Source organism: Vulpes lagopus, chromosome 1 (assembly GCF_018345385.1).
Source record: "Vulpes lagopus strain Blue_001 chromosome 1, ASM1834538v1, whole genome shotgun sequence".
NCBI classification, from domain to species: domain Eukaryota; kingdom Metazoa; phylum Chordata; class Mammalia; order Carnivora; family Canidae; genus Vulpes; species Vulpes lagopus.
Window position 1 is genome coordinate 152,334,551 of NC_054824.1, and position 27,881 is coordinate 152,362,431.

Genomic DNA, 27,881 nt, shown 5'->3' on the forward strand with positions numbered 1-27,881 from the left:
GCCCTAGACTGTCATCCAGCTGTCTAAGGAAGGCTCAACAGAGCCTTGGGGAAACCGTGAAGCCAGAGGCATCCATGACAAGAGCCCCCTGCCTCGGGCCTGCAGGTCCTGCTCTAGCTCAGGCTCCATCCACACGCACTCGGGCATTGGCTGGGAGCAGCCGGTGGGCGTGGCTTCCCCGGTGACGTCAGAGGGGAGCAGCTGCCTGGCCAGGGCCAGGTGCACTCTCTGCCTCAACCACACCTGAGCTGGGGGACCGGCGGGAAACCAGGAGCAAAACTCTCAAGGTGAGCCTCGAGGAGATCTGCTTGTTAAGGCTGCGGTGCCTCGGTGCACCCGAATTTTTTAGCTCTGTTTATCCTTATTGTAACTAGGAGATTTAATTCCCAAGCTTCAGTGGTATGTAATTCTAATGAAGTGATAGCTTATCTATAAAATCTAACAAAATGTTCCACGCTCGAGGAGCTTTTGCTGATTAAGTCTCAGAACCCATTAATTTATTTCACTATCAGGCACCAAAGGCCTCCTGAGTGTGAGGGCAAAGGAGACACTGTAGATCCTGCCCTCACAACAGCTATTGTTATGGAATTTTGTAATGTCTAGGATTTCTCTGAAGTGTGATTGACTGGGACCCTCCTCCCCCCCCCCCCAACCATGATAAATCTCTCTAAAAGTAAGCTTGAAAGATTATAACGTTATACATATTTAAGAATAAAAACTATTCCTACACGCTTAAAGATTTGATTTTTTCCCCCCTCACGGAAGCTCTTGGCAGAGGTGAGAATAGACTGACCCTTCTGAGTTTTATCAGCCTCAGGGGCCTCCCCAAGCTTCCTCCTTCTCTGACAGGAATCAGTTTCTCTGGATTTGGATTTCATTTGCTAACAGATTTGATGTGACTTACAATAATATTTACATCCCTCTTGTCAAGTCCTATGCTGCCTGATTAAAACTCTGGTCACATTTTGATTAATTTTAGCCTTTATTTATTCTATGTACTCTCTCAGTGGAATTAATTATTTCTGGGGCCCCAAGTGCCAGGACTGGCAGCACAATTGATGGGCACTACCCAGAGTCATGGAGAAGTAGAGTATTGCTTTCCTGGGGGCCATTCCTCCAGGGATGTATTTGTCAACAAAGATGGAAATTTCTTCACCAGATTTATATACAAGCAATCCTTGGTAGTAGAGAATGTAGTGAGTGCCATAAATCTTGGGAAAACTTTATATATATCTCCACCCTGGAGCCTTTAATATCCTTATACCTTCTTGCTCATTAATGGTATCACTCCTAGATGGAAATCTGAGTTTGGCCCTCAGATGCCATAATGTTGGTAGAGTAGGGCACATGGTTACCAAATGTTTGAATCTGGTAACCAAGGTCCAGGAAACCTAATTCCATTTGAAACAAAAAGTGGTTGATTTTTCTTAGATATAGAAATCAAAGTGATCTACACTGAACATTGCAAAACTGAATCTCATTATTGCCAAATTCTAGTTACACTTCCACATGTTGCATATTTGCTTGGAAGTACAAATAAAATGAAGAACCAGAGAATGATTTTCTTCCTCTGAGCAGATCCTAATATTAGTCATTCTAAGTGGTGAACTTTAATCTTTGACAAATTGCTTATTGCCATGAAGTCTATGAATATATTCACCTTTGGTTGGAACCACAGTGTGGTAAAACCAATTATTTTAAAGGTCATTGCACTGCTCCCACCCTCTGTTATAGATCTTTTAACTTGCTAGACCTTCTGTTTATGTGTGAGAGTTCCCCATCATAAATAATATCTGAACTTGGGGCTTCAATTTTCATTAGAAGCGGGTGGCTTTAAGTCAGAGTAATTCTCCATTAACCATTACTATTCTTTGTATTACCCAATGGAAATCGTATGCGATAACTGACAGTTTAATTGAAACTTTGGCCTTTGCTCAGTCGACAGGAATTGGTTTAAGGCTTACCTGTCTGGGCTCAGTTTATGGATGCCTGCCTCCAGATTCTTACAAACAGCTTCAGGACCACTAGGACTGGCTCTAATAAATCCAGTAAGCACTTTCAGAGTCAAGCATAAGAGAAAAATCAAGGAGAAAGAGGGGTCAGCAGCATGGAAGCAGATCAGAGACAGGGAGAAAGCTCGTCAGAGAGACATTCCCAGAGGGGAAGAGAATAGCTGAGGAAATTTCCAGATGTGTAATATCTGGAATTAAAGTTGTCCCTGTCCTATGCTGTGCCCGTTTGGTAACCTTCCCCACTTCCTAGCTGAGACCTCCAAACTTGAAAGAAAGTTCCAGCCAGGACAGCCTTGTGTTGGAGGATTAGGAAAAGTTAAGGGACAGACAATAAAGGAAGTGCAGTCTTCTCTGCAACACCCTGCCAATACCCTGAAATATCTCCTGGAAGAAACACTTCCCAGGGGGAGTCCCGGGGCAGAAGAACATCTACGGTGGTAGGGCATCCTCTCCTTAGGTGGGACCAGAGATGTTAAACCTGGAAGGGACATTTGGGTCAGTCCAGCCCCTCATATGTATGGGAGGTAGTTCTTGGAGGAAGGGGGCCTCTGGTGACCTAAGCTGAATTGGATATGGGTTTCAAGCTGTGAAAGATGCTGATGTTTCTGCCCCATGATCGCAGCTCCCAGAGCTCTGGCTGCTTCTGTCACATTGTCCAGCACCATATTCCGCCCCCCACCCCCAGAAGCTGGTCATAGGTTATTTGTTTGTAATCCACCTTTATTCCTTCTCAATACTGTCTTGCCTCGCCCACTCACCGCCTTTAAGGGCTGAAAGAAACTGGCGTTGTAAAAAAAAAAAAAAAGAAAGAAACTGGCGTTGTGAATTTAAGGACCTACCTGTTCCCTCCAATCCTACTTATCCATGGATATCCCATGTTTCTAGGTGAGGGACAACACATACTTAGTAGGAGATTATTGAAATCTACAATTTGACAAATATAACTTAAAATGATGATGCCAGCTGAGGTGTTATGTGGATCTTAAAGTGACTTTGGAAATGGATCAATGTTCCTGACAAACTGATACCACATAATTCTTTCTTAAAAAAAAAAAAAGTATAAAACACAGGGTTTGAACTCACAACCTTGAGATCAAGACTTAAGTTGAGATCAAGAGTCCAATACTCAACCGACTGAGCCACCCAGGCACCCTTGATATCATGTAATTCTTATCTTCTTGGGCCAATGAGTAAGAGAGTGGGCCTTAATATGGTTGTCTCCATAGAGGAAGACCATGAAAGGGAACTGGTGGCCACTGAAAGAATGAAGAAAAATCAGCTGGTACCAAACCTTGGCTTCTTTTCACAGGGGAAATGAAAAGTGGGAGGAAAGTCCTGGGCCCCTGAACATAAGGAAATATTGCTCCCAAGTGGGCAGAGGTATCTATTAGGGAAGTAGAAACACTGAGCACCCTCCCTGGGCTTCTTGACTTAGTCCAGAGGTATCCCTCCTTTCCTTCCACTTGCACAAATCAGTGAAGGTTCTGCTGGAAAGCAATTTTGTTCAGTGCTCCTGAGTGGGAACATTATCCAGTTAACAAACTAATCTGATCCATATGATTTTTTTTTCTCTAGGCCGGCTTCGTTACAAAACACCCTTGTTCCCAGGGACTTGAGCTATGCTCAAGTTGTTTATCTCCTTTGTTGTTTTGTAGTCATTTTTAGCTTTTATGAATTCTTACTTTTAAAAATCACGTATGATGATTCCCCATTTTAGAATGCTGGAAAGGACTGAGGCTTTGGAAATCATCTCAGATATTAGCCACTGCCACTAACATTGAGGTACCTTTGGAGAAGTGGTTTGGGGATTTCCTCATGGGTGAATATTGGAGGTCATGAGCCCCCTTTTTAGAATGTTTGTGCAAGTTTAGGGAGATTATGGATATGAAAATTCCAGGTACACTGTTGGCTCTGAGAAAGTGCTAATTTCCTTCCCCTTCATCATTGATATTCTAGGATTCACATTGCAGAAAAAATCTTTAACCTTGATGTCTATCCAAGAAGCATGTACCAGGCCTGCCACCTATTTTGCAAATCATGTTTGGTTGGAACCCTCCCTTTCTCATCCATTTCGCATGTTGATGGCTCTTTCATGCTACAAAGTTTTGTAGGTTATATGTGTTATATGTGTCTCACAATGCCTGAAATATTTACCATTTGGCACTTTTCAGAAAATGTCTTCAGATCCCTGGGATAGAGCAATGCTAGGGCCAAAAGGAACCTGGTTTAGTAGCTGAGTTATTAACAATATATCCCCCCCCCCCATCTACCTGTGCTTTCTTCAACTCGTCCTTAATATAAGTTCACCTTCCTATATCCATATGTTGAGAAATTTTGCTTTTCTTTTCTCTTCTTTACTCAGGAAAGTTAGAATTATTTTTAGATGGATATTTAAATAGCTACTTCTTATAAATAAAAATTGTTGAAAGATATTTATAACACAGGTAATATTCAGAATTTATTTCCTCCTCAGAAAGGTGAATTTTAATGCATGAGTTCTCAGACAGGACTTGCAGAAACATCAGTGGAGGTGGATCTCTGGATGTGTATGGCTGCAGATGAAGAAGAGTCTCTGAGGATGGGATATTATAAATTTGTATGAATATTTTCCCTACCACTGTTGAGATTTCATCTCATAGTAAGTTGCTTTTCTACAATTTACTATGAGGAACTGAATGTGAAGGAAAAGAGGTCTTGGGAGCTACCAGTCTTTGCTTTGCCCAAATATTAGTTCCCTTAACCAAAGTCCTCCTATGTCCACTCTATGTAACATAATTTTTTAAAAAGATTTATTGATTTATTTGAGAGAGAGCATGAGCACACAGGAGGAAGGGGCAGAGGGAGAGGAAGAGAGAGATTCTCAAGTAGACTCCCAGGTGAGTGCAGAGCCTGACACAGGGGCTTGCTCTCACGACCCTGAGATCATGACCTAAGCCAAAATCAAGAGTCGGATGCTTAACTGACTAAGCCACTCAGGTGCCCCTGTTTTCAATTTTTAAGATGTACAAGATGATGATTTAATGTATGTATACATTATGAAATGATGATCACAGTCAAGTTTATTAGCATATCCACCACCTCACACAGTAATCATTTGTGTATGTGTGGCCAGACATTTGAGATCTATAGTATTATTAACTAGAGGCACCACACCTATATTAGATCCTTGGAATTTATTCATCCTAGAGCTCAAAGATTGTACCCTTTGATCAACATATCTCCCTATTTCCCCCATCTTTAGGTCCTGGCAACCAATGTTACACTCTGTGGTTCTAGAAGTTTGATTTTTAAAAAATTGCTGTGAGATCCTACAGTATATGTCTTTCCAAGTCTGCCTTATATCACTTAAACAGAATATCCTCCAGATTCATCTAGGTTATTACAGATGGCAGGATTTTCTTCTCTTTTATGGCTAAAAAATAGAGCATGATGTATAATATATATATATATATATATTTGTGTATATACATTATATATATATTACATTTTGTCTATACATTTATCCATCAATAGACACAAAGGTTGTACACAGTAAAGGAAACAATCAACAAAATGAAAAATCAATCTATAGAAGAGGGGAAAATATTTGCAAACTATATATCTTGCAAAAGGGTAATATCCAAAATATGAAAGGAACTGCTACAACTCAGAAAAAAAATTGATAAAAATTTGGCAAAGGACTTGATAGACATTTTCCCAAAGAAGACCCCTTTCCATCCTGTTTTACCAATTTTTTCCCTCTGTAGTAGAGTATAGCATATAAATATGCTACTCTGTATGTAAACTTTAAAAAATTCCTCACTGGGGGATCCCTGGGTGGCGCAGCGGTTTGGCGCCTGCCTTTGGCCCAGGGCGCGATCCTGGAGATCCGGGATCGGATCCCACATCAGGCTCCCGGTGCATGGAGCCTGCTTCTCCCTCTGCCTGTGTCTCTGCCTCTCTCTCTCACTGTGTTCCTATCATAAATAAATTAAAAAAAAAAAAAAATTCCTCACTGGGCTCCACATCATGCTCCAGGTACTTCATCACTTCCTTTCTCAGTTTCTCCTCAAGACCTCAACAATTGTTGATACTCACTGACTCTGATTTCTTATTACCTATTCTTCCTTTCACAGTTTTCTTAAATATTTTTTAAAAGTGAAAGTATTAGGGGTGCTGGTTGGCTCAGTCAGTTGAGAGTCTGACTCTTGATTTTGACTCAGGTCATGGTCTCAGGGTTGTAAGATCAAGCCCTACATCAGGCTCCTGGCTCAGCACATCTACGATTACAATTCTACTTTCTTTTACCATAGATTCCTTCCATCTATTATCAGATTTCATTGTAAGAAATGAAATGTGAACTCTTTGGTGTCTGGCTTCTTCACTCAATCCAGTGTGTCTGAGATTCACCCTCACTGTTGCATGCATCAGTAAAATGTAACTTTCTTATTGTTGACTATTATTTCACAATTATTTTTAGACATGCCCCTACTGATGAATATTTGAATTTATTTCCAGGTTTTTACTGTTGTGAATAAAACTTTTGTGAAAATTTGCATACACATCTTTTTGTGGACATATGTTTTCATTTATCTTGGATACATACATCTAGTAGTGGAATTACCTGATCACAGAATAGGAACACATTTGATTCTATCAGACACTGTCAAACCATTATCCAAAGTGATTGCAAAATTTTATACGCCCACCAGAAGTGCATACATTACCAATTAATCTACATTTAAAAAAATAAGATTCAGTGTTGTATATGTGCATAATGAGAAATAATTATCATTTTAATCTGTGTTTCCCTGACTCCTAATGATATTAGGCATTTTTTCTGTGCCTGGGCCATTTGTATGTCTCTTTTTGTGAAGTATCTGTTAAATCTTGTTGATTCTTTAAAAAAATTGAGTTTGTCTTATTATTGAATTATATTAATTTTCCAGTGCTGCATTATAAATTACCATAAATTACTTATTTCACAAATTATTATCATTATTTGTTACTTTTTAAGTGAGTGACTTGAAGAGCATATAGCTATTATTTCACAGTTTCTGTGCATCCAGAGCCTGGGCATGGCTTGGCTGGGTCTCTTGCCAGCGTCTCACAAGGCTGCAGTTGAGGTGATGCCGGAGCTGCTTTCTCATCTAGAGCATGGTGTCCTCTTCCAGGTTCAGTCAGACGTTGGCAGGATTCGGTTCTTTGTGGTTGCAGAACTGAGGCTTCTCTGTCTACAGGTCAGTCACGTGACAGCTTGTTTCTTCAAAGCCAACCAAGGTCTCTCCTGTTTTGAGTCACTTTTGAAAAGTTCACCACATAGGATATTCTCCCTGTAGATTAAAGTCAACTGATTATTGGAAGCACCTGGGTGGTTCAGTTGGTTGAGCATCTGACTTTTTGGTTTCAGCTCAGATCATTATCTCAGGGTCCTGGGATCTAGCCCCACCTCCGGCTCCATGCTCAGCAGGGAGTCTGCTAGAGATTCTCTCTCTCTGCCCCTCCCACCACTTGCACACATGCTATCTTTCACACTCCCTCTGTCTCTCTCAAAATAAATAAATAAATCTTTTAAAAAGTTGACTGATTATTGGTTATAATTACATCTGCAAAATCTTTTACGTTTGCCATATACCATAACCTAATTACAGCAGTAGCATCCATCGTGTTCACAGAGGCTGCCTACACACAAAGGGAGAGGATTATGGTCTGCATGTACACCAGGGGTGAGAACTGTGGGGACCATATTAAAATTATACCAAATAAGAGTTTTTAAAAACAAGGATATGAGTCTTTTGTCCGACATAATTATTGAAATTATATTTTCTCAAGCTGTGGTTTCAGTATTTGCTTAGTGATAGCTTTTGATGAGCAAAAGTTTTTTAATTTTAATAAAGAGTAGTTCATCAAAATTATTCCTTTATGGTTAATGATTTTTATCTTTTGTCTAAGAAATATCTGCCTTCCCATGTGCTCTGAATATCATCTCCTGCTTTTTTTAAGAAGCTATATAGTTTTAGTTTTAATTTTTATATTTAGGTCTATAATTCATCTTAGATTCTTTGTGTGGGGAATAGGTGTGTAAAATATGAGGTAGGGTCTTTTTACGTCCCCCACCCCATATAAATATCCAATCATTCCAGTACAATTTATTTTTTTTAATTTTTCTTTATTTATGATAGTCACACAGAGAGAGAGAGAGAAAGAGAGGCAGAGACACAGGCAGAGGGAGAAGCAGGCTCCATGCACCGGGAGCCCGACGTGGGATTTGATCCCGGGTCTCCAGAATCGCACCCTGGGCCAAAGGCAGGCGCCAAACCGCTGCGCCACCCAGGGATCCCCTCCAGTACAATTTATTAAGAAGATTTTTATATCTCCATAGGATTGCTTTTATGCCTTTGCCAAAAGTCAGTCTTGGGACCCTTTATTTTATTCCATTGATCTGGGTGTCAATTCCAATGTCAATGGCACATTGTCTTGATTAGGGAAACATCACTGTAAATCTTGAAATCAGACAGTGTAAATCATCCAACAAAGTTCACCACTTGAAGGATTGTTTTGATAGTATCCCATCCTGCTTCAAGTTTTCTCAGGAGCATCAAGAGGGGTCCATGGAGAGGAGTCTGTACATGATGCAGACTTTTCTTGTGTCTGTGTCTCCCAAGAATTCTATGGTGTTGTGCTAGCCCAGACTTGACCTTAGTCCTTCACTACAAATCTTCTTGTTCACTTGTATGGTGTCCACTGGCTCTTTCTCCTCCTACACAGATGCCAAGCTGGCTCACTTTTTGTTTTCAAGAAGACAAGGGACAATATTCTTTTCTTCTATTTACTTTACTTCCCTGAGTTCATAGCTCTGGAGGGCTCGATGAAAATTAAGATCACATAGTAGTTTGTCCAGCTTTTTCTTATTAGAGTGGGAGCAATGCTCACGTGGTCTGCAGTGATATCTCCTTTTTCAGTCCTACATTGGTAGTTAATCCTGATATGCATGTTTTCTACTGTGTCTTGATCGGTCCTGTCAGAGATTTCTCAATTGTGTTAATTTTTTCAACGAAACAAAGTTCAGTCTTGTTGATTTTCCTTTGTTGCTTGTATATTTTCTGTTTCACTGATTTCTACTTGTTATTAGTTCTTCCCTTGTACTTACATTGAGTGAAACATTTCTTTTTAGCTTCTTAGCATGAAAGTTTTAGATCACAGAATTTGAATCTTTTTCCTTTCCCGGTGTAAACATTTATGGTTATAATTTTCTAAAGACTGCTTTAGCTTAAACTCACAAAATTTAATGTTTGGTTTTTATTATCATTCACTTATAGTTTCTAAGTTCTCTTATTTCTTCTCTGTCTCATAAATAGTTTAGAAGTGTGTTCTTATTTCCCAAGTATTTAGAGACTTTCCATATCTTTTTGTTATTTTTTTCTAATTTAATTTTTTTTTAGTTCAGTAACATACTTTGAAATGGGACACCTTGGTGGCTGGCTCTTGGTTTCAGTTGAGGTCATGATCTCAGGGTCCTGGGATTAAGCTCTGCATAGTGCTTTGTGTTCAGTGGGGAGTTCTTTCTTTCCCTCTCTCTCTTCCCCTCTCCCAGCTCCTGTGCTCTCTCTTTCTTTCTCTCTCTCTCTCTCTCTCAATAAATAAATAAATAAATCTTTAAAAAAAGAAGATACTTTGAAAGATTTCAGTCACTTGAAATTTATTAAGAATCACTTTTATGATCCAGAATATGATTGCTACTGGTGAATGATCCATGTGCACTTGAAAATAATATGTATCCTGCAGTTTGGTGTATTATATAAATGTCAATTGAGTTACCTTTATCGATGATAGTGTTCAAACCTGCTGTGTCCTTGGTGTTTTTGCCACGTTTTGCCCCCCTGCTTCCCACTTCCCTTTCTTTGAGAGATGAATGTTAAAGATTCCAACTGTAACTGTGGCTTTGTCTATTTTCAGTTATGCCATCTTTGCTTCTTGTGTCTGAAGCTCTGTTCTTAGTGACATAAACATTTAGAATTGTGATATCATCCTGACAAATTGACCTTTTATCATTATGAAATCTTTCTTTGCTTCTGGTAATGTCGCCTGCCTGGTATTAATATTATCACATCAGCTTTCATACACTTAGAGATACAGGTATGTCTTTCACATTCTTTTATTTTTACATTTTCTGTAAATAGTATATGGTTGTTCTTACTTTTAGTAAATCCATTCTGATATACTGCCTTTTAATTGGTTATTTCCTTCATCCACATTTAATATTCTGTTGATGTGGTGAGGCTTAACTTTATCACTCAGCAATTTGTCTTATTTTTGTTTGTTTTCAAGAGCATGCAAGCCCTTTCTTTCATCTAGCAGTTAAATTGAGGGAGCGGTCACTCAGATTTCTCCTAGAGTTGCTTTAGGCTGTAGGTGTCCCAGGTTTAGATAGATGGAAGGCATCTGTGTTAGCTGAATCTCCAACATCCCACATGCGACCAGTACGTTTTTAGTACTGTCAATTTTTGACCTGGGAGAGGACTGGACAACAGTTTCAGATAGTTTTTGCCCACCTTTGGATTCAACCCCAGCAGTAGATAATATCTGTAGATAATTCTACAATTATCCTGTAGATAAATCAACAGGAAAATGCCCTATGCGATGTGACTCCTTGCTGTTCTGCAGGACCATTTCCACCACTTCTCCCCAAGATTCAGGAGGCAGGGATGAGGCCAGGGGTTGTCAGGCTAAGCAACTATTTTGTTGTAAGTTTTTTTTTTAATTCAATTTGCCAACATATAGTATAACATCCAGTGCTCATTCCATCAAGCCATCAAGTGCCCTCCTCAGTGCTTGACACCCAGCTATCCCATCCCCTCACCTACTTCCCCTTCTGCAACCCTTTGTTTGTTTCTCAGAGTTAGAAGTCTCTCATGGTTTATCTCCCTCTCTAATTTTTCCCACTCAGTTCCCCTCCTTTGCCTTATAATCCCTTTAACTATTTCTTATATTCTACATATTTTGTTGTAAGTTTATTTTGTTTTACTTTGCACTTTTATCACACTTACAGATGCCAGTTTGCCCCACCAGCCTACTCTGTAGTTTAAGGCCTGACTGACTTCTTCCCTCTGATAAGTTTCTCCCCTTACAGTAGACATGCCCTCCTGTTTGCCCAGAACAAGTACAGAGGCTGCCATGGTTCTCTAGCCTTCTTTGAATACCTGTTTCTCTTGGGAAGTCAAGTCCTCAGGGCTTTCTTGTCTCACTAGTTTTTTGCTTGACCTATAGGAAAATAGGATTCTTATTTTTCTCAGGTTTTTCTTGATGTCAGGGAACAAAGATCTTTCATGTCTTCTGCATTGGATGGAACTGAAACCTCTGTTATGTTTCTTGTCTTTCTTGAACACATTCCAATTATGCTTTCTTTTATTCTGAATACTCAGCTGAAGCATCTTTTGTCAAGGTCAACAATGACCACCATCTTGCAAAACCCAGTGGTCAATTCTTAATTCACATATTATTTTATTTGTTTGACCTTGTGACACTGTTGATCACATAATTCTTTAAATACTTCACTTGGCTCCTGAAACATGACTGTTGATTCTCCTCTTATCTCTGTGATTACTTTTTGTGTGTGTGCACATTTCTCCCAATCTTCCCTGCTTCTAATTAGTGGAGTGCCCCAAAATCACACCTCTCTGTTCTATTTGTGTTCACCCCCTTAGTGATATTATCCAGCCTCATGGTTGTAAATGGCACTTTTATGTTGATGGCTCCTTGGTTTGTATTTAGAGCCCAGAATTGTTCCTGAACTTCAGATTTCTGTATCTAACAATCCAAATAATATTACTCTCTGCTATATAATTTATCTCACAAACAGTGTCTTCAAAATAAAACTCCTAGTTATTCCTCCAAAATCCATTTTTCTGCATTCTCTCCCCAAAAGTTGCTTAGATCAAAGTCTTTAATTTATTTCGACTCTTTTCTTTCCCTAGTAACTGACATACAATCCATAGGCAAATCCTGCATATTTGCCTTCAAATTATACCCAGAATTCACACACCAACTTCATTGGTATCACCTAGTTCAAATCATTATCCTCTCTTCCCTGATAATTGCAATAGCTTCCTAACCAATTTCCCTACTGTGAGACCCAACTGCCACCTCTCAGCTTCTGCTTCATAGTATTCTCAATAGAACAGTGAAAAAACTCTGTTTAACCCTCATCACAGCACCCAACTTCTTTGTAGAGAACTTTCTAATGGCTTCCTTTATCACTCAAACCAGAGGTCAAATACTTTCAGTGGCCTTAAGAGACCTTATTTGATATCGTTCCCTGCTAGTTCCCTGAGCCCTTCTGCTATATTCTTTTGTTTGCACATTCTGTTCTAGCCACATTGGCCTTCGTGTTATTATTTATACATAGGAAGCATTTTCTTGTTTCATGTCTTGCTCGTGTTCATTCTTCTCTAAAACATTTCCTGCCCAGAAAGCCTCATGTTTATCCCAAGTTTCTGTCTTTTTTTTTTTCTATCATTACTTTATAAAAAAGACTCAAATTTTTAAAAACAATTTTAGGTACATAGCAAAATTAAGAAGAAAGCATAGAGATATCCCATATGCCCCTGCCCCCAGCCTCCCCCTGTTATCAACCTCCCTCACGAGTGTGGTGCATTGGTTACAATTGATGAACCTGCACTAATACATCATTATTACCATATTTTATTTGCAGGAGGTGGGTGGGTATGATACCTAGTTTATTCATTAGAGCTTTTAACATATTAATCTGTTTTAATTACTGGTCTAAGAATTTCAACATCCCTGCCATTCTGATTCAGATGCTTGCTCTGTCTTTTCAAATTGTGTTGTTTGCCTTGTAGTATGTCTTGTAATTTTTTCTTGATAGCTGAACATGAGGCACTGGGTAGAAAGAGCTGTTGTAAGTAGACTTTAGGAATATGGTGATGACCTGTGAGAAGGGAAGTAATCTATAGTCCTATGATTAGATCTTAGTCATTTAGTGAGCCTTTGCCTGGATTGTGAATTTCACAAGTGTTTATCCTTTTTCTTTTTTCCCCATGTAGGTGGGACAAAATGGCCAAAGTAGGCCTGGAGTTAAGCATTTCCCTTCTCCACATCAGGTAGGCTCTGATAACATCCCAGCAGGTTAGAATACAGTTAATTAATTTGCCCCGAGGGCAGGATCTGTTAAAAAGAACAGAGTGCTCTGGCATACTTCACAGTGGTTCTTTTTCCTCAAAAGCAAGAGGAAATTTTTCTGATATTTCCTGTGGGAACCTAGCTCCTGCAGGAAAATCTTACAATACTTTAGGGGCCTCCCTATGACTAAGACCCCTGAAGTTTTTGACTCTCAGATTTGCTTCCAGCAATTGGTCAATTCAGGCACTGGTTCCTGAAGCAGCTCCACTCAGTGTCTGTGCCCTAGGAAGCCATGACTCCGTATTCACCTGTCTCTGCGATCTGGGGCACAGTGATTTGCCCTGTATCCTTTTTCTCTTAAGGATCCAAGAAGAGTTGTTGATTTTTCAGTCTACTTAGCTTTTTACTTGTTAGGACAGAGTGTGACTTCCAAGCTCCTCCCATAAAGAACTGAAAACTCCTTCAAGTCTTTGATTAAATACCATTTCACTAGATCAGCCTTTCCTGACTAATCTATATACATAATAATACTTCTGCAATCCCTACTCACTCTGCCTTTCCCCTTCCTGCTTTGCTATTCTCCCAGCCCTGATCTCTCTGTGACACAGGATAGTCTTAATCCTTTGTTTATTGTCTTTCCCTCCTGGGAAGTATGCTCAATTATGGAAAGAATTTTGTCTGCTCTGTTCACCTCTGTGTCAAAAGTGTCTAGAACATGCTGGCATAGAACAAGAGCTCAATAAATGTTTACTTAATATATGAATGCATGGGCTGGGGTCCCACTCAGGTCTTTTCACTGTTGGTATTGTATTCTGTGACTCAGTCTCTTGTTTATTCACTCTAAGTGCTATAAAACTTTGGGATGCAATGGCATCATTTGAGGGAAACATTTCCCCATATTGTTCTGATTGATTTTACTTCCCAAGAAGCTGATGATTAAGATCTGAGGCAGAGACATGACCCAAACCAAACCTGGCTAGGTAGATATGCCCTCTGGCCTCTCTGCCACCTTGCCCCTAACTTTTGTGCCCCTCTAATCTACCATTAGAGCTCTGCTTGCTTGGCCCCTTAGTCTTTCATGCCTCTGCTCAAACCACAAAGGCTTCAGGAGTAGCACAAAACCTTCTCAACAGATGCTATATTGCCAATAGAATAATAGCCACACACTGTTCTGGTATCTCTGCAAATTCTACTGTAAAAATGTCCCTTCAAATAATTTGTAGCTAGGAACACATATCAGAAATTAAAATAAAATGAAACTATTCCTTTGTTCTATAAAATACTATGAAGATAAATAAATCTTATGAAATCTCATGAAATATGTACAATAAAAATCTCCGATATTAGCTCCCTTTCTACTTTCTACAGAGTGAAGCAGCAAGGCCACTAAGCTGGCAGTAGGAGACTTGGTCTTATTTCTGATTGTGTTGTTGGTTAGCTATATGAACTTAGATATGCCACTGCTACTCTTTCAGTGGCTTAGGTCAAAATCCTTGGATTTGTTTTAACTCTTTTATTTCTCTAATAATTTCCATACAATCAATTAGCAAATCCTGTCTATCTACCTTGAAATTATACCCAGGATTGAAACACTAACTTCACTGGCATCACCCTAGTTCAAGCCATTGTCCTCTCTACCCTAAGCTTTTGTTTTCTCTTTTCTCAGCTTAGATAACTCTTGGTATTATATCCATCTCTAGGATTGATATGGATTTCTCTCTAAGACTCTATGGGTTTTGTGGGTTTAAGATTCCAAAGCTTTGACTCATTATCCCAAATAATAGAATGTATGTGATTTTTTGCTACCAAAGGAAAAAATGGGCCTGTGGGCAACTTCTATCCTGACAAGCAAGGGAAGAATTTCACTTGAAATATGTTTTGGAAATTCAGACCCAGGAGCCAGGATGTATGGAAATTGGTATAGCCTTCTGCTTACACTTCTACAATTATTGCTGCTTTTATACTTCTAACACCAAATGTGTGGGGTTTTTCTATACCCTCAACCACTTTTCTAGCTCTCTAGACATCAACTAGGCATCCTACAGGTCAGTTCAACTATGACACTACCTTGAGTTAGCATCAACTTCACAGGTGTAAGCACTCAGTCCCAAAGACTGCTCTCACTTCAGATGCTAATTATAAGTTATGTGTGCCAGACCACCCATAGTTCTGTCTGATTTGGCCACAAAGTCAAAGGTTCCCATAACCTACCCTTTCAGCTTCAACAATTTGTTAGAATGGCTCACAGAACTCAGGAAAGCAATTTACTTATGATTAGTGGTTTATTGTAAAGGCAATAACTCAGTAACAGATGAATGGAAGAGATGGATAAGCCAATGTATAGTGAGGAAGAAGAGGCAAAAAGTTTCCATACCCTCCCTGGGTGTTCCATCCTCTTGGCATGGGGATGCATTCAGTAACCCTGAAGCTCTCGGTTTTTTATAGATGTTCCATTACATAGGCAAAGATGGATTAAACCATTGGTCATTAGTGATTAACTCATTCTCCAGCCCCACTCTACTCCCTGGAGGTTGGGAATGGAGCTGAAGTCCAAACCCTCTAATTATGTCTTGCTCTTGTGACCAACACAATCCTGAGCTATGTAAGAATCCACAGACACTAGTCATCTCATTAGCATACGAAAAGCAGTTTTATCACTCCAGAGATTTAAATTAGGAGTCCTGTGCCAAGAACAAGGGAAAAACCCTAGGAACCAAGACTGAAAAGCAAATATCTATTTTTTATTACATCACACTACCAAATCCAATGCTTCTCTTTCTTGGATACAGAGACTTCCTAGCTAGGCTCTTCAATTCAGTCTCTTCTTTCAGACTTCATTGTCTGTTTGTGACAAAGTGGAGCCAAATTAAAATCTTAAAAGAATGATCATGTTTAAAAGTAAATGCTTTTATTAAAAGATATGATTTTATCGATACAATATGAAGCCAAGAATTGTTGTAAAGGTGAGTTTCTCATAATCGTAGACAGAAACACAAACTGTTACTCTAATACATAGGTCAGATCTTATGCCCTCAAATAGGGCTATAAAAAGTCTCAGAGTGATGTTTATGCCAGAGGTTAGCTGGCTTTATTGCTTACAGCTATTTTGGTTGAATATCAATCAGAATAAATTAATTTATGCTACGCTAGCAAACTACCTCAAAAGCACAGTGGCTTATAACAAAGCTAGCTAACCTCTGCAATAGACCTCGGGATGGCCTTGAACTCTGTCTCAGAATAAGATGCTCTGTCCTGGAAGTGACACCTGTAACCACAGCACACAATTCATTATCCAGAACTAGTCACAGGGTCCCACTCAACTTAAAAAGCAAGGGAGTACAGGGGGGCAGTGTAGACAAGATGCTCAATGCTATCGTATGTCCAGAAGGTAGAGAGCTAAAATATTTGATGAAGTACAACATTAAGAAAAAGTGCCACATGTTGCAAGTAACAGAAGCATAATGTAAGGAGAAGAAAATGGCTTTTTATTGCAATATAATTGACATGGAACATATTAGCTTCAGGTATACAATATAATGATTCAGTATTTGCATACATTGCAAAATAATCATCACAATAAGTCTAGTTAACATGCATAGGTACAATTTTTTTCCTCTGATGAGAACTTTTAAGATCTACTCTCTTAGGGATCCCTGGGTGGCGCAACGGTTTGGCGCCTGCCTTTGGCCCAGGGTGCGATCCTGCAGATCCGGGATCGAATCCCACGTCGGGCTCCCGGTGTGTGGAGCCTACTTCTCCCTCTGCCTGTGTCTCTGCGCCTCTCTCTCTGTGTGACTATCATAAAAAAAAAAAAAAAAAAAAAGATCTACTCTCTTAGCAACTTTTCAAATATGTAATATGGTATTATTAACTATAGTCACCACGCTGTACGTATATCCTCAGGATTCATTTATTTTACAACTGGAAGTTTGTATCTTTTGACCACCTTCATTCAGGCCACTCATCTGCCACACCCCACCTCTGGCAAGCACCAATCTGTTCTCCATATCTATGGGCTTGTGTTTGGGTTTTTGGTTGTGGTTTGTAGTGGGTTTTGTTGGTGTGGTTGTTGTTTAGATTCTATATATAAGTGATATATGGTATTTCTCAGTCTGACTTATTTCACATAGCATAATGCCCTCAATGTCTATCTTTTGTGGTCACAAATGGCAAAATTTAATTCATGTATATGGCTGAAAAATATCCCAGCGTATGAGTGTGTGTGTGTGTGTGTGTGTGTGTGTAAGTACACGTGTATTTGTGACATTTTCTTAGGCAGTCATCCATTGGTAGACACTTCAGTTGTTTCCATATTTTGGCCATTGTAAGTAATGCTGCAATAAACATATCAGACATACATCTCTTCGAGTTAATGTTTTATTTTCTTCAGATAAATACCCCAAAACAGAATTGCTAGAATATATGGTATTTCTATTTTTTATTTTTTAAAGGAACTTACATACTGTTTTCCATAGTGAATGCACTAATTTGCATTCCCACCAATAATGCACAAGAATTTCCTTTCTGCCACATCCTTGCCAACACTTGTTATTCTTGTTCTTTTTGACAATAGCCATTCTAGTAAATGTGAGGTAATACTTCACTGTGATTTTGATTCACGTTTTTCTGATGATTAGTAATGTTGGGCTCTTTTTTGTGTACTCATTGGCCATTTGGGTCTTCGTAAAAATGTCTTTTAAGATTCTTTGCCCAATTATTTAGTTGAATTGTTGGGGGTTTTTTGTTTTTGCTTTCGCTGTTGAGTTGTATGAATCCATATATTTTGGATATTAAACCCTTATCAGATATATGATTTGCAAATATTTTCTCCCATTCAGTAGGTTGCCTTTTCATCTTGTTCTTTCCTTTGCTGTGCAGAGGTTTTTTTTTTTTTTTTTTAAGATTTTATTCATTTATTCATGAGAGACAGAGGGGGAGAGAGAGAGAGAGAGGGGCAGAGACACAGGCAGAGGGACAAGCAGGCTCCATGCAAGAAGCCCGACATGGGACGAGATCCCCGGACTCCAGGATCATGCCTTGGGTGGAAGGCAGGCGCCAAACTGCTGAACCATCCAGAGATCCCCTGTGCAGAGTTTTTTAATTTACTTGTTTATTTTTGCTTTTATTGCCTTTGCTAATGGTGTCAATCCCAAAAATCATCACCAAGACCAATGCCAATGATTCACTCCCTGTGTTTTCTTCTAAAAACTATGATTTCAGGTCTTGCATTCAAGTCTTTACCCTACTTTGAGTTAATTTTTGTGTATGGTGTAAGGTAGTGGTCCAATTTCATTCTTGTGTGTGTGTGTATGTGTGTCCAGTTTTTCTAGCACCATTTATTAAAAAGACTGCCCTTCCCTTGTTGTTTCTTCTTGGCTCCTTTGTCATAAATAGCCCACACATGCATGGGTTTATTTATGGGCTTTCTATTCTGTCCCATTGATCTATATGTCTGTTTTATGGCAATATCATTCTGTTTTGATTACTATAGCTGTGTGATACAGCTTGAAATGCGGGAGCATGATGCTTCCAGCTTCATTCTTCTTTCTCAAGATTGCTTTGACTATTTGGAGTCTTTTGTGGATCCACATAAATTTTTGTATTGCTTGTTCTGTTTCTGTAAAAACTGCCACTGGAATTTTGATAAGGACTGCATTGAATCTGTATATTTCTTTGGGTAATAACAACATTCTAACAACCTTAATTCTTCTAATCCATGAGCATGGTATATCTTTCCATTTATTTGCCTCTTCTATGTCTTTCATTAATGTATCATAGTTTTCAGAATAAATCCTTTCACTTCCTCAGAAAAAACATTTTTTGAAGGATCTAAAAAAAATGAAAATGACTAAACCTCAGGAACTGCTAAAAGCAGAGAATAAAACAGCACTCTCTTCATCTCTCTCTCCCCTCTGTTTTGTGCATGCCTTTCTTATTTCTTTTCCTCATATTCTGGTTTCTTCTAATTCTCTGAGACACATGAAGAAGACAGCTTGTATCAGATCCCTAATTGTATATCTTACCATCCAGACACTCCATTTAAATTGGTTTATTTCTTTCAGTTCCAGATGAAAGACCCTGATAGATCATGCCTTTGTCAAATGTTCACAAATGGTCTAAACAATTCTTCCATTTGTCAGGGTCATTGTGAAGAAAAGCAATAAATATTGCAGTTGCCACTTGAATGTGGGCAGAAACAGTTCTTAAAGAGAGGCTATTTGGCAGATAACAAATAAATACATACATAAAAAAATAAAAATTTGCTACATGTCTCTGTATACATAAGACAATGAGAAGAATAGTCCTTGAGGTTTCCCTGTGAGCTTAAGGCATAAATGTAAGGGGGGAAAGATGATTATATAAATACCCCAATACTTGAATGCTATTTTTTGTTCAATTCTTTACAATCTCTGAGGATTTCACTATTTAGTACAAAGAACCTAGAGTAAGACCTGCTCTAATATTTAGAACCTTATACCTATATGTGATTTTTTAAAAAAAGATTTTACTTATTTATTCATGAGAGACACACAGAGAGAGAAAGAGGCAAAGACACAGGCAGAAGGAGAAGCAGGCTCCATGCTGATGTGGGACTCGATCCTGAGACTCGATCCTGGGACTCCAGGATCACACCCTGAGCCAAAGGCAGGTGTTAAACCACTGAGCCACCAGGGATCCCCTATATATGAATTTTTTAAGATCAAAGACCACATCTGTAACCCTAGGTCTTACCATATTCATAAAAGATAAATATAAACTTAAGGGGAAAAGCCTGGAGCAAAAAAAGATTATATCATCTTTATGATCATCAAGATAAAGCAATAAGTTTAATTAGTAGGTTTAAATTTAATTTACTAATAATATTGAAAATGTATGCAGTGAAATGTGAACAAAACTACAGGAAGATCAGTGAAATACGAACAAAACTACAGGGAGATCAGTGAGATGTGAACAAAATTATAGGAGGATCCATTATGGTGGATTTTTGATAAAACAAGCAGATCAAAAAATCATTAAACATGGAATATTCAAACAGCACATTAAGAAAATAGAGCTAACATACCTATAAAGATACTGTACTGTGTAATACATAGAGTATTTACAAATAATAGCCATATATTGGACCTCAAGATTAACATCTCAACAAATTTCAAAAGCCTGATGTAAATCTTTCCCAATATCTCATTAAAATGAACTCGAATCAGAAATAAATTGCAAAAATTAAATTCCCATATTTTGATAATTAAAAAGTATATCTATAATTACCTTTCAACAAAAGAACAAATTAATGCAAATCAAACCATATTTAAAAGTGAACAATAGGGCAGCCCAGGTGGCTCAGCGGTTTAGCACTGCCTTCAGCCCGGGCCCTGATCCTGGAGACCCGGGATCGAGTCCCATGTCAGTATCCCTGCATGGAGCCTGCTTCTCCCTCTGCCTGTATCTCTGCCTCTCTCTCTCTCTCTCTCTCTCTCTCTGTGTCTCTCATGAATAAATAAATAAGTAAAAATCTTTAAAAAAAAATAAAAGTGAATGATAATGCAGTGCCTAGGTGGCCCAATCTGTTAAGTGCTGAACTCTTGATATTTGCTGGGGTCATGATCTCAAGATCATGGGATTGAGCCAGCTTTGGGCTCCATGCTGAGCTTAGAGTCTGCTTGTCCCTCTCCCTCCCCATCTACCCCTCCCTTCTCTCTCTGTCTATTTATAGAAATGAATAAATAAAATATTTTTAAAAATATGAACAATAATGAAAATACTATTCTCAATGTGTGTAGGCTGCAGGTAAAGCAGTATTAAAAAAATCCATGGCCTTAAGTGCTTACAACACAAAGGAAGGAAAGATAAAAAGTAATGAGATAAACATATGACTCAAAGAGGGAAAAATAGCAAAATAAATCAAAATAAATTGTAAAAAGAAAATAAATGCAGAAAATAATAAAATAGAAAATAAAATTAAAATTAGTGAATAAAACAAAGTTAAAAGTTGATTCTTTGAAACAACTACAGGAAGATCAGTGACTCTAGTCTCTGACTAGAGACTAACTAGACTCTAGTCTAGTCTTGACTCTAGTCAAGAATAAGAGAGGATCCAGGGGGCCTGTATGGCTCATTTGGTTAAGTGTCTGCCTTCAGCTCAGGTTATGATCTCAGTATCCTGGGATTGAGCCCTGTATCGAGCTCCCTGCTTCTCCTTCTTCTGCCCGTCCCTCATGCTCTCACATGCTCTCTCTCTCTTTCTCTCTCTCCCTCTCAAATAAACAAATAAAAATCCTTAAAAAAAATAATAAGAGGATCCACAAATTAACTGTATTAGGAGTGAAAGGTGATATAGAAATTGCAGACAATAAAAAGATGGAAGAGGATACTATGAACAATTGTATGCCAGTACATTTAAGAGAAATGGATAGATCTTAGAAAAATATAAAACTGACACAAAAAGGAGAAGAAACCTTATAAATTCTATAATCTTTAAAGAAACTGAATTAGTAGTCAAAAATTACTCACCTCCCCAAAATAACAATCACTATATGACTTTACCAATGAGGTCCATGATAAAAAGATGATAATTCTAATCTTGCAAAAAGTCTTCCAGAGAACAATCCAGAAAAAGAGGAAATCATTCCCCAACTCATTTAATAAGGCTGGACTAATTTCAATACCAAAACCAAATCTGAACAAACATGGAAAAGATAAATTACAGATCATATGAAAAAAATCATAATAAATTAGCATACCAAATCCAGCAACGTATAAAATACATAATGTAATGATATTTGATTTGGAATAATGTAAAGTTTGTTAATAATAATTCATTAATTTACCTAAATTACCACATTATCTAAATAAAGGGGAAAAAAGAGTCACAATAAATGCAGAAAGATTGCTAGAGATTATTCAACATCTTCTTATGAGTTAAAAATACTCTGTAAAATTATGAACAAGAAGGAAATTCTTTAATGTGATAAAGGGTAGATAAAATAAGAACACAGAAGGCATTATGTTTAATGGTGTAGTATTGATAGCATTTCCATTTAAATCAAGGACCACACTAGAGTGTCCACTATCACTTACCAGCATTGTACTCTATACTGTAAGTTCTAATACATACACAGTTGATGAAGGAAAAAAAAGGCATAGAAATCAGAAATATGATTATCATCAAAAAATCCCAAAAAATATCCAAATAAGTTTTATAGTTAAGAAAATTTGGCAAACAAAAATCATTACATTTCTATATAGTAGTAATAAATAGCAAATGAAAAGATACTATTTATGTAACATAAAAGACAAGAAGTAGCCACTATAATTCTCATAATACATGTGCCATGGAGGCCTGGGTGACTCAGTTGGTTAAGTGACCAACTCTTCATTTCCGCTCAGGTCATGATCTCAGGATAGTGAGATTGAACCCCACACTCCACACTGGGCTCCTTGCTTAGCTTGGAGTCTGTTTAAGATTCTCTCTCCCTCTCTCTCTGCCTACCTCCCCCCCCCCATACTCACTCTCTCCCTCCCTTTCTCTGTCTCTCTCTCTTTCTGATGGATAAATAAAGGTTAAAAAAAAAACCCACAACTGCCTCACATAAAGATAAAATTATAACACTTTATTGGAAGTCATAAATAAATTAAAATGTCATGGTTTTATATAGGAAGACATATTTTAAAGACATCTCCTTAAGTGGGTAAATTCAATGCAATGTCACTCAAAACACCAGTGAGTATTCTATTGTAGCTCTTTTTGTCCTTAGAATATACCATCAGGGCAGCCCCGGTGGCTCAACGGTTTAGCGCCGCCTTCGGCCCAGGGCGTGATCCTGGTAGACCCGGGATCAGGGCCGCGTCGGTCTCCCTGCATGGAGCCTGCTTCTCTCTCTGCCTGTGTCTCTGCCTCTCTCTCTCTCATTCTGTCTCTCATGAATAAATAAATAAAATCTTTAAAAATATATATATACCATCAGTAAACATACAGTCAGAATACTGGTTTACAAGTTATTTGTATTAATCTTTTCTTCTAAGTATTAAAATTTGAAATGGCTGGTTCATCTGTTTCTGCTGACATGAAATTTTAGCATTTTTAAAAATCATTTTTATTTCTTGAATATATAACATATTAATATAGGTCAAAGGCAAAGACTATGTTGAAAAATATGTAGTAAGTAAAGTCTGCTTTTTTCACCTGCACCCCTGGGTAAATAATCTCATTACTTTCTGGTTTATCTTTCTGTGTTTTCTTTTGCCATATTCTGCAAATGCAAAAGGAAAAAGAAGCAAAGGTCTAGTACAGAGGATTGAGTAAAGAAACTGTGACACACTTGTACAATGGGTATTATGGAGTACAAATGAAGAGACTATATAGCAAGACACATGAGCACATATTGAAGGAAGAAATAGATAAATTCACAAATCAGAAAAACTCAATGTATGTCTAAGAGTACATAGGTAGGCCATAAAAGGACAAGGGAAAGCGGGGAAATGATCACAGAAGTCAGAGTCATGGCTGCCTTGGGGGCTGGAGAAGGAAGATTCTCAGTCTGGTTGCTGAATACTAGAGGGCAGTGCTCTGTTTGGTAACACAGACAGTGGTTATATAGGTGTCTGCTTTATTTTTTAGTCTTTAAATATGTATATCTGATGCATTTGCAAGTTAAAGAAAAATTATAGCCCAAATATGATATTTTGAGTCAAGATAAATATTTTTATTCATACTAAAAATTAAACTTCAAAGGTTAATGTTTTTATAGTCTTTCACTATGATTATTTCTACAAACTATATTTATTGACTATTAACTCCTTGGTTTGGAGAGAAACCTGCATTTACCAATATTGAGAATTGATGAGAAGGGAAATGAAGTTTATTTATGTCTCCTTGTTGTCCACTGGTAAGATAATGAGGCCTAGGTTCTCTTCAGCTGTGGGATAAAGGAAATGATCAAAGTGGCGGACAAGGTTGTAAATTTTTGACTATGACATTCAGGACCTGGCTAATCTCATTATTTCTACCAATACATCCAAGAAGGGGTAGAAAGATAAGAGAAGAAAAAAAAATTGCCTCCATTGGTCATTTTAATTTATAGGCTAACAAATTCATTTTAAGGGAAATAAACCTAGAGATACTCCATATAAGGTAAACAATCTGTCATTTTTATAGCTCTGGGATGTGGTTTTCATTCTCAGTCCCCTATGTCTATCTCCAATGCGTCATATTCCAGAAATGTTCTTTTCTGCAGGCCCTGAGTCAGCTCGAGTACCTAAATGATCTGATTAGCAGGAAGATAGACCCTGATGTCAGTACAGTATGACCTAAATGATAATGCAGTCATCTGGAGTAGGTAGCCCTTGTGCTTTTGGGGGATCTATTGCTCATGGCATGAGTACCAACTAAAGGATTAGGCAGAGAAGCCCAGCCCATTATCTAAGGATGATCAGTAACTGGAGATACAGCCTCTGCTGACCCAACCCCACTCACCCCCTAAGTGTGGAGGTAGGGGGACAACATTCAGTGCAGAGTCCCTGTGGCTTCCCCACACTGAACTTCCCTATGGAGCTTGAGGCAGCCTTTGCCTCTACACTTACAGCAGTCCTCCCTTAACACTGAGAGAGGGCAGGTGACAGGACCCAACACTTCATAAGCCCATGTTAGGTACTTATCTCTTTTAAAAAAAAATCCTCAAATCCCATTCTCCTATGTTCTCCTCTATTCTTAAATTTTCAAAGTCATTTTATATCAGTTAAGGTTTTATTTTGACATTCACAGCAACCTTGATCTCAGTAGGTTCTCACGCAAGTGGAAGAAAGGACCAGGGTGTATGGAGGTCAGGAGACTTGTATTTGGAGGCCCTGGAGCAGAGAAAAGAATTTAAGTATATGGTGGAATATACCTCTCAAAGTGGACTTTCTTCACTTTATGCAAAGGTCTATATCCAATAACTTGAATTTTTGTTCTAGTTATCCAAAGGCTACAATTTTGCAAGAGGAAGGGGGAGGCATCCCCTTCCTCTCAGCTTCCTTCCTTCCTCTCTTTATACTGAGAAGCATGGCCAAAGCTGCTACAGCTATAGATTTGCCTCCTGGCCTTCAAGTCAAGTCTTGGGAAGAGGGAAAATCAAACTACCACAGAATCCTCCCTGAGCCATAAAACCTACCAATTCTGGCATCATTTTTTGTCTGTGTGGTCAGTCGGCCTTGGTTCTTCTAGAATGCAGCAGTGTCAGATTGATACACTGATTCTTTTACTCATGAACCAGCCCTCCTTGAGTGTGATACTTGGTTCTCTGAACCTTGTTTCCACCTCTGTAAAATCAAGAGAATAATAGCTAACTGGGAGGATTCTCATGAGTATCAAATAAAATCATGGAAGTAAGAAATTTGCCCATGAGAGACCTTTTTAGCAGTTATTATTTGTCTCTAGCCAATTTTTGGTGTAACTGTGCCATAGATATGTACCCCCCACAAAGCAGGTGGAGGATGTTAATGGGTAATGGAGAGTCAGGAATTGGTGAACAAGCACAGTGTGTAGAGTTCAAATATCTGGGTCTCAGAATCCTCGTGTACAACAGGCTTGCAAAAGGGATAAACTAGATTTCCAAAGACTGTCTCTAATGTCAAGAGAGGTCAACGTGCTTCTTGTTAATGTTTTCTTTCCTTCCCTCACTTGAGTTTTTTTTTTATTTTTTTTAAAGATTTCATTTATTTATTCATGAGAGACACACAGAGAGAGAGGCAGAGACATAGGCAGAGAGAGAAGCAGGCCCCATGCAGGGAGCCCGATGTGGGACTCGATCCTGGGACTCGATCCTGGGACTCCAGGATCCTGCCCTGGGCTGAAGGCAGATGCTCAACCACTGAGCCACCCAGGAATCCCCCTCACTTGAGTTATTAATCAGTAACCTACTGGTATCAGCAAGAATCTGACTGACCCCTTCATCTCACGGAGAATAATCAAGCAGGGACTGAGAAACATCTATATTCCCAGTGATGAAGAAGTAATGAGTAAGAGTCAGGATCTAAACTCAGAGCTAAGGCTCACTGGTCAAGTGTTCTTTTACTGTCCACCACAGCTGTCGGGATTAAAAGTAGAGGGTGAGAATCCATCACCTTCTGTCTTTCCAATCATGAGAATAATACAAGAGCCAAGGAACAGAAACCAAAACACCCATCGTTAGCTCATGAACATTCTGGAGTTGGCCATGAACATATGCAAGTACATCTATGTATGTATATGCATACATGCGTGTATGTGAAATGAGTATGTGTATTTTGCATGCATCTAGATATGCATGTTGGTATGCACTATGTATACCTACAAGACCATATGAAGGCCACCATTTTTATAAATTCTATTTGTATTGATGTTGATTTTAACTTCATATTTCCTTGTCCCAGAAAGCGCATTTTTTAATCATTTTATTTTATTTTTCTTTACCTTTCTTTTCATCATGATAAATGTACTCTGTAATCCCCAACCCCTATTTCCCCCATATCCCTACCTAACTCCCATCTGGTAACCATCAGTTTGTTCTCTGTAGTTTGTCTATCTCCTTTTCTTACCTTTGCTTGACTCACAGCACATTCTTATACTAAAGGCATGACAGCTATGTTTTTAGGGAGCAAGAAAATACTCTAGAAGAATTTTTGAATGTATATGTATTTTCATTCATGATGAAAAATTATAATCTTGTTCAAGAAAGTGTAGAAACAGCAAAAGACAATGAATCACTTTGAATCTCAGTGCCTTACCACGATGATCCTTAGCATTTTGATGTCATTCCTTCCTTAGGAAATTTTCTCTTCAATAGTTCTTTCCTCACCCGTCTTAGTTAAAGTATGTTAAATCAATAAAATAACTCAATAATCTAACTGACAGTATTAGCCATTACTTCCTCTCCCAGTAGATTTTAAGTTCCTTTAGGCAGGAACCATGTCTTATTCAACTTTCTATTCCTGATTTCTCTCTTTCCCCAGGGCCAATCGTACTGCCTGTACCTAGCAAGTATGCAATGAATCCTGCTGAATCATATTTTGCATGAAAATTGTAGAAGACCTAAGAAGCCCTGGGAATAAAGATTCAAGTGTCAAATGAAAGAGGGGTTTGAAATTGACATAGTAATAAACTATCTACACTTTTCCCAGGCCAGTCTGATTCCAAATAGACACTCAATATTGCTATTTCTTTTTTCTCCCAGGTGTGTTCCAATTTGCTGGGTTCATTCAGAACCTGGACAGACTCTTGTCATTCAAATCAAGTTAGCCTACAGCAATGGACTTACGTGGGAGGAACACACAAAGCAGATTTTGATTAACAAATGCCCTGCTCACTCTCCAAAGGAAGTGGCAGAATTTTTTTTCCACAATAAGTGGAAACTTAACTAAATGAGGGACTGAGTTAATCTTTAACTTTGCCCAGGTTGTCCTTGAGTGTGCTTTTGGAAAATAAAATTGGAAGGTCTTGATTTCTCTGTTTTTTTTGTTGTTGTTGTTTGTTTGTTTGTTTGTTGTTTTTTGTTTTTTGTTTTTTTTTTTATTGCACTCTTATTCAATCTACCAAAGAAATTCCAAGTGTGGATGAAGTGTGTGTGTGTGTGTGTGTGTGTGTGTGTGACAGGATGTCCCACTTTTGTCTAAACTTTTTGAGCTTTAAAGTATTATGATCATCATAATGGCAAAATAGGAAGAAATTTTAATAGAATCATGGTATTTTGGGTTCAGTCATCTCATTGATACCTCCTACCAAGATTTAAACATGCATAC

The 27,881-nt window shown here is 38.4% G+C and overlaps 1 long non-coding RNA gene across 1 annotated transcript; it reads left to right on the forward strand.

Annotated features, from left to right (window-relative positions):
- Nucleotides 1–232: 232 nt before the first annotated feature.
- On the forward strand, nt 233–27,548 carry LOC121495779. Its single transcript, XR_005989052.1, has 3 exons — nt 233–287; nt 13,055–13,111; nt 27,096–27,548. It is a non-coding gene; the product is annotated as an uncharacterized LOC121495779 (long non-coding RNA).
- The last annotated feature ends 333 nt before the right edge of the window (nt 27,549–27,881 follow it).